Source organism: Globicephala melas, chromosome 1, assembly GCF_963455315.2.
Source record: "Globicephala melas chromosome 1, mGloMel1.2, whole genome shotgun sequence".
NCBI classification, from domain to species: Eukaryota; Metazoa; Chordata; class Mammalia; order Artiodactyla; family Delphinidae; genus Globicephala; species Globicephala melas.
The window spans coordinates 90,909,729-90,922,492 of record NC_083314.1 but is presented as its reverse complement, the minus strand read 5'-3'; positions in this window follow the sequence as shown (position 1 = coordinate 90,922,492).

The window sequence follows — 12,764 nt, the reverse complement described above, 5'->3', positions numbered from 1 at the left end:
CGATACATTAAATAAGATGGACTCAATTGATATTTATAGGGCATTCCATCCAAAACCACAGAATACACATTTTTCTCAAGTGCTCACGGAACATTCTCCAGGATAGATCATATCTTGGGTCACAAATCAAGCCTTGGTAAATTTAAGAAAATTGAAATTGTATCAAGTATCTTTTCCGACCACAATGCTATGAGACTAGATATCAATTACAGGAAAAGATCTGTAAAAAAATACAAACACATGGAGGCTAAACAATACACTACTTAATAACGAAGTGACCACTGAAGAAATCAAAGAGGAAATTAAAAAATACCTAGAAACAAATGACAATGGAGACACGACGACCCAAAACGTACAGGATGCAGCAAAAGCAGTTCTAAGAGGGAAGTCTATAGCAATACAATCCTACCTTAAGAAATAGGAAACATCTCGAATAAACAACCTAACCTTGCACCTAAAGCAATTAGAGAAAGAAGAACAAAAGAAACCTCAAAGTTAGCAGAATGAAAGAAATCATAAAAATCAGATCAGAAATACATGAAAAAGAAATGAAGGAAACGATAGCAAAGACTAATAAAACTAAAAGCTGGTTCTTTGAGAAGATAAACAAAATAGATAAACCATTAGCCAGACTCATCAAGAAAAAAGGGAGAAGACTCAAATCAATAGAATTAGAAATGAAAAAAAGGAGAAGTAACAACTGACACTGCAGAAATACAAAAGATCATGAGAGATTACTACAAGCAACTCTATGCCCATAAAATGGACAACCTGGAAGAAATGGACAAATTCTTAGAAATGCACAACCTGCCAAGACTCAATCAGGAAGAAATAGAAAATATGGACAGACCAATCACAAGCACTGAAATTGAAACAGTGATTAAAAATCTTCCAACAAACAAAAGCCCAGGACCAGATGGCTTCACAGGTGAATTCTATCAAACAATTAGAGAAGAGCTAACCCCTATCCTTCTCAAATTCTTCCAAAATATAGCAGAGGGAGGAACACTCCCAAATTTATTCTGTGAGACCACTATTACCTTGATACCAAAACCAGACAAGGATGTCACAAAGAAAGAAAACTACAGGCCAATATCACTGATTAACATAGATGCAAAAATCCTCAACAAAATACTAGCAAACAGAATCCAACAGCACATTAAAAGGATCATACACCATGATCAAGTAGGGTTTCTTCCAGGAATGCAAGAATTCTCCAGTATATGCAAATCAATCAACGTGATACACCGTATTAACCAATTGAAGGAGAAAAACCATATGATCATCTCAATAGATGCAGAGAAAGCTTCGACAAAATTCAACACCCATTTATGATAAAAACCCTGCAGAAAGTAGGCATAGAGGGAACTTTCCCCAACATAATAAAGGCCATATATGACAAACCCACAGCAAACATCATCCTCAATGGTGAAAAACTGAAAGCATTTCCACTAAGATCAGGAACAAGACAAGGTTGCCCACTCTCACCACTCTTATTCAACATAGTTTTGGAAGTTTTAGCCACAGCAGTCAGAGAAGAAAGGGAAATAAAAGGAATCCAAATCGGAAAAGAAGAAGTAAAGCTGTCACTGTTACATAGAGAATCCTAAAGATGCTACCAGAAAGCTGCTAGAGCTAGTCAATGAATTTCGTAAAGTAGCAGGATACAAAATTAATGCACAGAAATCTCTGGCATTCCTATACACTAATGATGAAAAATCTGAAAGTGAAATCAAGAAAACACTCCCATTTACCATTGCAACAAAAAGAATAAAATATCTAGGAATAAACCTACCTAAGGAGACAAAAGATCTCTATGCAGAAAATTATAAGACACTGATGAAAGAAATTAAAGATGATACAAATAGATGGAGAGATATACCATGTTCTTGGATTGGAAGAATCAACATTGTGAAAATGGCTCTACTACCCAAAGCAATCTACAGATTCAATGCAATCCCTATCAAACTACCACTGGCATTTTTCACAGAACTAGAACAAAACATTTCACAATTTATATGGAAACACAAAAGACCCTGAATAGTCAAAGCAATCTTGAGAACGAGAAACGGAGCTGGAGGAAGCAGGCTCCTGACTTCAGACTATACTACAAAGCTACAGTAATCAAGACAGTATGGTACTGGCACAAAAACAGAAAGATAGATCAATGGAACAGGATAGAAAGCCCAGAGATAAACCCATGCACATATGGTCACCTTATCTTTGATAAAGGAGGCAGGAATGTACAGTGGAGAAAGGACAGCCTCTTCAATAAGTGGTGCTGGGAAAACTGGACAGGTACATATAAAAGTATGAGATTAGATCATTCCCTAACACGGTACACAATAATAAGCTCAAAATGGATTAAAGACCTAAATGTAAGGCCAGAAACTATCAAACTCTTAGAGGAAAACATAGGCAGAACACTCTCTTACATAAATCACAGCAAGATCCCTTTTGACCCACCTCCTAGAGAAATGGAAATAAAAACAAAAATAAACAAATGAGACCTAATGAAAATTAAAAGCTTTTGCATAGCAAAGGAAACCATAAACAAGACCAAAAGACAACCCTCAGAATGGGAGAAAATATTTGCAAATGAAGCAACTGACAAAGGATCAATTTCCAAAATTTACAAGCAGCTCATGCAGCTCAATAACAAAAAAACAAACAACCCAATCTCAAAATGGGCAGAAGACCTAAATAGCCATTTCTCCAAAGAAGATATACAGGCTGCCAACAAACACATGAAAGAATGGTCAACATCATTAATCATTAGAGAAATGCAAATCAAAACTACAATGAGATATCATCTCACACCAGTCAGTATGGCCATCATAAAAAATCTAGAAACAATAAATGCTGGAGAGGGTGTGGAGAAAAGGGAACACTCTAGCACTGCTGGTGGGAATGTGAATTGGTACAGCCACTATGGAGAACAGTATGGAGGTTCCTTAAAAAATTACAAATAGAACTACCATATGACCCAGCAATCCCACTACTGGGCATATACCCTGAGAAAACCATAATTCAAAAAGAGTTATTACCAAAATGTTCATTGCAGCTCTATTTACAGTAGCCCAGAGATGGAAACAACCTAGGTGTCCATCATCGGATGAATGGATAAAGAAGATGTGGCACATATATACAATGGAATATTACTCCGCCATAAAAAGAAACGAAATTGAACTATTTGTAATGAGGTGGATGGACCTGTAGTCTGTCATACAGAGTGAAGTAAGTCAGAAAGAGAGAGACAGGTACCGTATGCTAACACATATATATGGAATTTAAGGGAAAAAATGTCATGAAGAACCTAGGGGTAAGACAGGAATAAAGACACAGACCTACTAGAGAATGGACTTGAGGATATGTGGAGGAGGAAGGGTAAGATGTGATGAGGCGAGAGAGTGGCATGGACATATATACACTGCCAAGCGTAAGATAGATAGCTAGTGGGAGGCAGCCTCATAGCAGAGGGAGGTCAGATCGGTGCTTTATGACCACCTGGAGGGGTGGGAAAGAGAGGGTGGGAGGGAGGGAGTTGCAGGAGGGAGGCGATATGGGAACATATGTATATGTATAACTGATTCACTTTGTTATAAAGTAGAAACTAACACACCATTGTAAAGCAATTATACTCCAATAAAGATGTAAAAAAAAATAATAATGAAAAAATGAATGAAGTATAATTGACCCTTGAATAACGTGGGTTTGAACTGCATGGGTCCACTTATACATGGATTTATTTTTCCATTAAAATATTCACAGTACTACACGATACATGGTGTATCCAAGGATGTGGAGGACTGACTGTAAATTTATAGGCAGATCTGACTGCACGGAGGGTCAGCACCACTAACCCACCTTGATCAAGTGTCAACTGTACTGATACACACGATAACATGGACGAACCTTGAAAACATGATGCTAAGTGAAGAAGCCAGTCACAAAAGTTCACATACTGTATGATTCTATTTATGTGAAATGTCCAGAGTAGGCAAAACTATAGAAACAGAATGTAGATTAGTGATTGCCTATGGCTGGAGTTGGGGGTACACACATGCAACAAGACCTAGGAGTAGGGTCATGGGGTGTATACACTTCAACTTTATAAGATACCAGATTGTTTTCCAAAGTGGTTGCAGCAATTTACACTCCTATAGCAGAGTATGAATGTTATCACTGCTTCATATTCTTATTAGTATTTGGTAGTATCTGACATTTAAATTTCTACCAATTTAGGGAGTATAAAAAGGTACTGTGGTCTTTATTTGCATTTCCTCAATTATTAATCATGCTGAATATCTTGTGATTCCCAATTTGGTTTCTTCTGTGAATTGCTTGTTAAGTCTCTTGCCCATTTTCCTACTTCGTGGGGTTTTTTCTTACTAAGTTCTAAAAGTTGTTTTTTTTTTAATATACTTTGAGTACAATTAGTTACAAAAATTCTCTTCTGATCTGTAACTTGTATTTTCACTTGTATGTCTTTTAATAAATAGTATTTATTATGAAACAAAAGAAAGTAAATCTTAATTAAAATTGTTTTTGAAGTCTGAATAACATTCTAAGATCATAAATAACCAAGGTTAAACTAGCTTATGACATCTAGAATAGTTTCTGATTAAAAACAACAAATCTGAGCTGTGTGTTTGGGCTAAGGCAAGTGAGATAAATTCCTGCAAATTTACCCTACTCTCCAAGATGATAGCTGATATTTTCCAACATCTTCCTTTGGTTTAATGTCCTTGCCTCTGACGTTTATTGTCTACAAAATTGGCCCCGGCTTCCAAGCAGAGCTTGAAAATATGAAGTTGATTCCATAGCTCCAAGGGGCAAAAGCTGGCAAAAAGTAGGCAAGAATGCTCAAAATAAAGTTTTACTTAGATATAGCCAACTACATATATTTCACATTCTTAGGATGAAGGCTGTTTTCTACACAGCCAGAACAGCCGCACTTCTAGTGAGCTGTCCAGGGTACTGAAATTCTTCTTCCCTTAATTCTCTGTGATACAGTATAGCAGAATCTTCCATCTTTGTGCTTGTTCTAGTTACACGAAGATACAGTATTGAATTAAAAAAAAAACTTTTAAGGTAAAGTTTGTCTCCTGATTATAAGATTAAAAAAGGAAAAGATCACCCATAAATCCATTACCTCCAGTTATGAATAATATCTGGTTTTACGTATTTGCAGTTTTCTACATTCTACATTCATATGTAGAATATGTAGCTTTACATATTTAAGGCTATTCTGAATATACGATACACATCTTCACATTGCTTTTTTTTTAATAGTGGCACATGTATTTCTTGTTATTTTAAACTCTTTGAATTCACCTTTTTAGGTAGATGTGTAACATTTCATCATGTTCTGTTCCATAATTGACCAACTCATCCTGGTGTAATTGGATATTATTTGTTATCATAAATATTATTTATAGAACTACAGTAGACCTCCCTTTTATCTGTGGTTTCACTTCCCACGGTTTCAGTTACCTGCAATCAACCATGGTCTGAAAATATTAAATGGAAAATTCCAGAAATAAACAATTCATAAGTTTTAAGTTGCACACTGTTCTGGGTAGCATGGTGAAATCCTCATTGTCCGGACTTGTCCTGCCTGGGACATGAATCATTCCTTTGTCCAGAGTATTCCATCCATGACTCACTTAGTAGCTATCTGGGTTATCAGATCGACTGTTGCAGTGTCAGAGTGCTTGTGTTTAATTAACATGTATTTTACTTAATAGTGACCACAAAGCACAAGAGAAATGATGCTGGCAATTTAGTATATGCCAAAGAGAAACCATAAAGTGCTTTCTTTAAGCGAAAAGGTAAAAGTTCTCGACTTAAAAAGGAAAGAAAAAAAATTTTATGCTGACGTTGCTAAGATCTATGGTAGGAACAAATCTTTATGAAATTTTGAATAAGGAAAAAGAAATTCATGTTAGTTTTGCTGTTGCACCTCAAACTGAAAAAGTTACAGTCATAGTGTGTGGTAAGTGCTTATTTAAGATGGAAAAGACATTACATTTCTACAATAAGACATTTTGAGAGAGAAAGAGGCACACACACACAACACTCGCATAACCTTTGTTACAGTTTATTGCCATAATTGTTCCATTTTATTAGTTATGGTTGTTAATCTCTTACTATACCTAACTTATAAATTATAAACTTTATCATAGGTATGTATGTATAGGAAAAAGCATACTATATATAAGATTCACTACTATCCACAGTTTCAGGAATCCACTGGGTGTCTTGGAACATATCCCCTATGAGCAAAGGGAGACTACTGTATAATAAATAGATTTGTACTAAATATTTTTTCAATATCCAATATTTAGTATAGTTTCCTTAGGACAGAGAACTGAAAATGCATTCTATGCAGTCACTTGCTAAGAGAAATAACAATTTTAAACCTGATAAAAATGCATAGTCCTGGAAAACTGTGACCCTTGACAAAAAACAAATAGTTCAGGAAAAGCAATACCATTCTAATGTTAAGGTATGAGAGAAATTTCTCCTGAGGGTCCTCAAAAGGAGACTAAAACCAACATGATGAACCATGTCCTTAGCACCATCTTTATAATAAACACAATGAAGGTTTGTTATTTATGAGAGATCAATGACAACACACCAAAATGCAAAGTCAAAGTTTTGAAGGAGGGTCAGATAAACAATGCTTTGCTGGTATGGTTCAATCCAGGGTAGAGTGTGGAATATCTAGAGAACTTACAGACTTTAGACTAGTTTTTATTAACATTTCTCCATCAGAAAATATAAGAAAGGAAAATGAAAGGACAATCTTGCTTATGAATATGGATGCAAACATCTTTTACAAATATTGGTAAACCAAATACAGCAATATAAGGGATTATATTAGATAACAATCAAGTTGAGTTTATTTCAATAATGGAAGGCTGATTTAATAGTTAAAAAGAGGAAAATTATATGAATATCTCAATAGATGCAGAAAAAACATTTGACAAAATTCAACTAACATTTATAACAACTTTAAGTAAATTCAAAAAAGAAAGGAATTTCCTTACTCTGAAAAAGATAGCCTCAAAAATCTACTGTAATCATCCTTAATTGAAAAATATTAATATTTTTCCATTTGAGATTTGGAGCAAAATAGGCTCCTGCTAACATCAGTATTTTCTATATTGTACCAGAAATCCAAGCCACTACAAAAAGGTAAAGGGAGAGAGAGGAAGGGAGAGACAGAGAGAGGGAGAATATTGAAGTGTATATAAAAATAAAGGAACAATTTGTCATTGTTCATAGATAATATAATTATGTATGTATTTTTCAACAAAAATGCAAATGGCCAACAATAGCTGGGACACTATTAAAGAATAGAAATAAGGTGGAAGAATTTGCTCCATTGGATGTCAAGATTTATCATAAATCTACTGTCGATAAGGCCCTGATATTTGGTCATAGATAGAGAAATAGACTAACAGAACAAGAGAAAGAACTCAGAAACACACACAGACATATTTTGAAACTTGAATTAAGATGAAGATTGTGGAGGCAGGGAAAATGTGATGTAGAAGAACCTAGCTTCCCCTTTCCTTGACAAAGATGAAAAATTGGACAGCTATCCACAAATAAAAGAGCTCTGGAAGATCTCCAGAGTCCACTTAAGAAGTTTTAGCAACAAAGTGGAACAAAAAAACCTCAGAATAATTACACAGAAGAGAAGGAAGACAGCTTCATTTTGTCTTGATCATCCCTTTCCACAAGTCAGCATTGTTCAGCACCAAGAACTAATTTCCCAGCTAGAAAGAATTTCTCTCACAAGGAAAGGAAGAGTGGAATAGTGACCAGCTTCTCCAGCCTCTCAGGGCATTATGTAAAAATCCCACTTTGGTTTCACCCAACCCAGACTGTCAAAGCTAAGACATACAAAGCTGGCTAGGAATAAGGAAGAAAAGCAGAGGCTATTATTAGCAGACACACAGTGGGAGTGATTGCAGTTCAGATAGACCTGCTCTGCAGACAAACTCGGAACATTTTGCCACTGACAAAGCAATGGCCAACACAGCCACCACAGATCCCCTGCAGATTTCACCAGCTTTTGCCCCACAGGTATTCACACTTGCTGATGCCAGCTGCCTGAGTCCCTCCTCGCTTTCTCCCCTCCTTGCCTTTGCTGGACATTAGGAACCACACCAGCAGCCATCCAAGGCCTCTGTGACTGCATGAATGTAAGACTTCAGCCAGGATTCCCCAAGCTGACCCTCACATTTTTGCTCATGGTCATGCTCTTGGATAGCCCCTCCAGCTGGACACCTGCACTCACTGGCTTGTCACTAGCCTCCACTGCAGCATGCATGCCTAGGAAAAGAGTGTGTATTCACAGGTTAACACACCAGCAGCCAGGTTGCCCACAGCTGCTTGTGGTCCCAGATCAGTTCCTGTCTTCTGTCATTGGCTGGTACCATTGTGCCCACCTGTAGCAAGTCTCACCAGCTGTGCACCTCATGCTCCCATCCTGACCCTTATCACTAGTTTTCACTGTGTTGTATACACTCAGGGGGAGAGTGTGCAGCCACAGGAAGAGTATGCCTATAGCCAGGGCCTCTGCAGCTGCCACTGTTGGTCCTGGCCCTTACCACCTGCCCTGGCCCCCATTGTGTGTGTCAGCAATTGGCCTGTGCAACTACTAGGAATCTGCATCTGGTCCCCAGAGCCAAGTATGTGTATACTGCTGGCCACCACTGCTACTTACCCAGGTCCCTAGCTACTGGACCAGGAGGTACTACTGAGGACCCCAACAGTCCTTGCAGCCACAGTGGACACTTTGCAGTGCTTACCAAGGACCACACAGTTGTTGATGCTGTGGACTCCAGTGACTTGAGCTAAAGAGATATCATGCCCCCAGGACCAAGGGCCACCAAAAAACTCCACATTTGGTACCCTGTACCACTAGACTCTTGATCCAGCATGCCCCCAACCACAGGTGAAAGTCTTCCTTTAAAGTCAGTCCATAAAGTCTGGGAGAAGTGACTGCTTTTTCAAATGCACAAACACCTACACAAGATTATAGGGATCATGAAGAATCATAGAAATATGACTCCACCAAAGGAATATAGCAAACCTCCAATAATTGGTCCCAAAGAAATGGAGATCCAAGAATTTCCATACAAAGAATTCAAAATAATTTCTCTAAAGATACAGAGAGCTACAAGAGAACATAGATAAACAATTTAATAATATCAGGAAAACAATACAAGAGCAAAATGAGAAGTTCAACAAAGAGATAGAAAACATTAAAAAAAAAAACAAACAGAGGTGATCATTTTATAACGTATAGAAATATCAAATCACTATGCTGTGTACCAGAAACTAACATAGTGGCTTAGGTTAATTATACTTCAAAAACAAATAAACAAATGAACTCATAGAATAAAAGATCAGATTTGTGGTTACAGAGGTGGGGAGTGGGGGGAGGAGGAATTGGATGAAGATGATCAAAAGGAACAAACTTCCAGTTATAAGATAAATAAGTACTAAGGATGTAATGTACAACCTAATTAATATAATTAACACTGCTATATGTTATATATGAAAGTTGTTAAGCAAGTAAATACTAAGAGTTATAAGACAAGGAAAGATGTTTTCATTTTATTTTGTATCTATGTGTATCAGAAGTCTTAACAATATGTTTTCCCTTTCATCCAGAAATTTTAGTATTAGGAACATATCCAAACCAAGTAATCAGGCAAAATGCACAATGACATATGAAAAAGACTAATAGTTTCTCATAGTGGTGGTTTAGGTTATATGGATCAAACTCCCTCATGAAAATAACTAAAAATGCAGAATAATATTTTTTAATTTAAGAAAAGCACTGAAGAGCCAAAAGTGAAGGGAAAAAGGGAACTCATAGAATTAAGCAGAACATTAAATCCTCTTTTACCCTGAAAATACTTGCCAACCCTGGCAAATTTAAACTTTAACTTTAGGAGTCTTGTGAGGCAAGAGGATACAGAAATCCATTTCCAGGATTAGACCAATAAGAAGTCTTACAAATACCCTCTCTTCAATGAGTCAGGATTTCAAAAGGTACAATTCTCTGGGAAAGACCAAACCAGAAGAAAATTTGCCCTTACACAGATTTTTTTTTTCAGCTGGCTTCACATCACTTCAGTTGGTCAGGAAAATATAAATATTTGAAATTGGTTCAAGGTAGTCCCCATACTGGTAATACACCCAGGCACTAGGCAGAAACAAATGCAAATTCTCTCTGGAGGAAGGCAACTTTATCCTATACATAAAGTTATTTCTACAAATATTTATTCAATAACAATGACCAGAACACAGTAAAAGATAACAAGGCATACAAGAAAACAAGACATGGGGGGGCCTTCAAGATGGCAGAGGATTAAGACATGGAGATCACCTTCCTCCCCACAAATACATCAAAAATATATCTACATGTGGAACAACTCCTGCAGAACACCTACTGAACGCTGGCGGAAGACCTCAGACTTCCCAAAAGGCAAGAAAATCCCCATGTACCTGGGTAGGGCAAAAGAAAAAAGAAAAAACAGAGACAAAAGAATAGGATGGGACTTGCACCTCTGGGAGGGAGCTGTGAAGGAGAAAAGTTTCCACACACTAGGAAGTCCCTTACTGGTGGAGATGGGGAGTGGCTGTGGGGGAAGCTTCAGAGCCATGGAGGAGAGCACAGCAACAGGGGTGTAGAGGGAAAAGCGGAGAGATTCCTTCACAGAGGATTGATGCTGACCAGCACTCACCAGCCTGAGATGCTTGTCTGCTCACCTGCTGGGGAGAGTGGGGGCTGGGAGCTGAGGTTCGGACTTTGGAGGTCAGACCCCAGGGAGAGGACAGGGGTTGGCTGCGTAAAGACAGCCTGAGAGGGCTAGTGCACCACAGCTAATTGGGAGGGAGTCCGAGAAAAAGTCTGGACCTGTCAAAGATGTGAGAGACCATTGTTTCAGGGTGTGTGAGGAGAGGGGATTCCTTCCCCATATGCCCACAGAAGGCAGAGCACTGCCTAAGTGAGCTCTAGAGACAGGCGTGAGCCACGGCTATCAGCTTGAACCCCAGAGATGGTCATGAAATGCAAATGCTGCTTCTGCTGCCACAAAGAATCCTGTGTGCAAGCACAGGTCACTATCAACACCCCCACCCCCACCCCCCCCAAGGATCCTGTGCAGCCCACCACTGCCAGGGTCCCATGATCCAGGGACAACTTCCTGGGGGCAACACACGGCATGCCTCAGGTTGTTGCAACGTGATGTTGGCCTGGGCGGCTGCAGGCTTGCCTCACATTCCAGTAATGATTACCATACTTCTCCCTCTCCACAGCCTGAGTGAGCAAGAGTGCCCTAATCAGCTGCTGCTTTAAACCTCTCCTGTCTGGGCGGGGAACAGATGCCTGAGGGTGAACTACATGCAGAGGTGGGGCGAAAACCAAAGCTGAACACCTGGAGCTGTGAGAACAAAGAAAAGAAAGGAAAATTTCTCCATGCAGCCACAGGAGCAGCAGATTAAATCCCCACATTCACCTTGATGTACCTTGCAACTGTGGAATACCTGAATAGACAACGAATCATCCCAAAATTGAGGCAGTGGACTTTGGGAGCAACTGTAGACTTGGAGTTTGCTGTCTGTGACTGATTTTTTTCTGATTTCTATGTTTATATTAGTTTAGTTTTTAGCACTTGTTATCATTGGTGGATTTCTTTATTGATTGGTTGCTCCCTTCTTTTATTTTTATTATTTTAATACTTTTTAAAATTTTATTAAAAAATTTCTTTTCTATCTTTTTTCTCCCTTTTCTTCTGAGCAGTGTGGCTGACAAGGTCTTGGTGCTCTGGCCTGGTGTCATGCCTGAGCCTACAAGGTGGGAGAGCTGAGTTCTGGGTACTGGACCACCAGGAACCTCCCAGCCCCATGTAATATCAATTGGCAAGAGCTCTCCCAGAGATCCCTATCTCAGTGCTAAGACCAGCTCCACTCAATGGTCAGCAAGCTCCAGTGCTGTATGCCCCATGCCAAAGAACTAGCAAGATAGGAACACAAACCCACCCATTAGCAGAGAGGCTGCCTAAAATCATAAAAATTTGATACACACCCCAAAACACACCACCGGACACAGCCCTGCCCCCCAGAAAAACAAGATCCAGCCCCACCCACCAGAACACAGGCACCAGCCCCCTACACCAGGACACCTACACAAGCCACTGAACCAACCTCACCCACTGGGGTCACACACCAAGAACAATGGGAACTATGAACCTGCAGCCTCTGAAAAGGAGACCCCAAACACAGTAAGTTAAAAAAAATGAGATGACAGAGAAATATGCAGAAGATGAAGGAGCGAGGTAAAAACCCACCAGATGAAACAAATGAAGAGGAAATAGGCAGTCTACTTGAAAAAGAATTCAGAGTAATGATAGTAAAGATGGTCCAAAATCTTGGAAACAGAATGGAGAAAATACAAAAAACGTTTAACAAGGACCTAGAAGAACTGAAGAGAAAAAATGATGAAAAACACAATAAATGAAATTTAAAATTCTCTAGAAGGAATCAATAGCAGAATAACTGAGGCAGAAGAACAAATAAGTAACCTGGAGGATAAAATAGTGGAAATAATTACTGCAGAGCAGAATAAAGAAAAAAGAATGCAAAGAATGAAGACAGCCTCAGAGACCTCTGGGACAACATTAAATGCACCAATGTTACAATTATAGGGGTCCCAGAAGAAAAAGAGAAAAAGA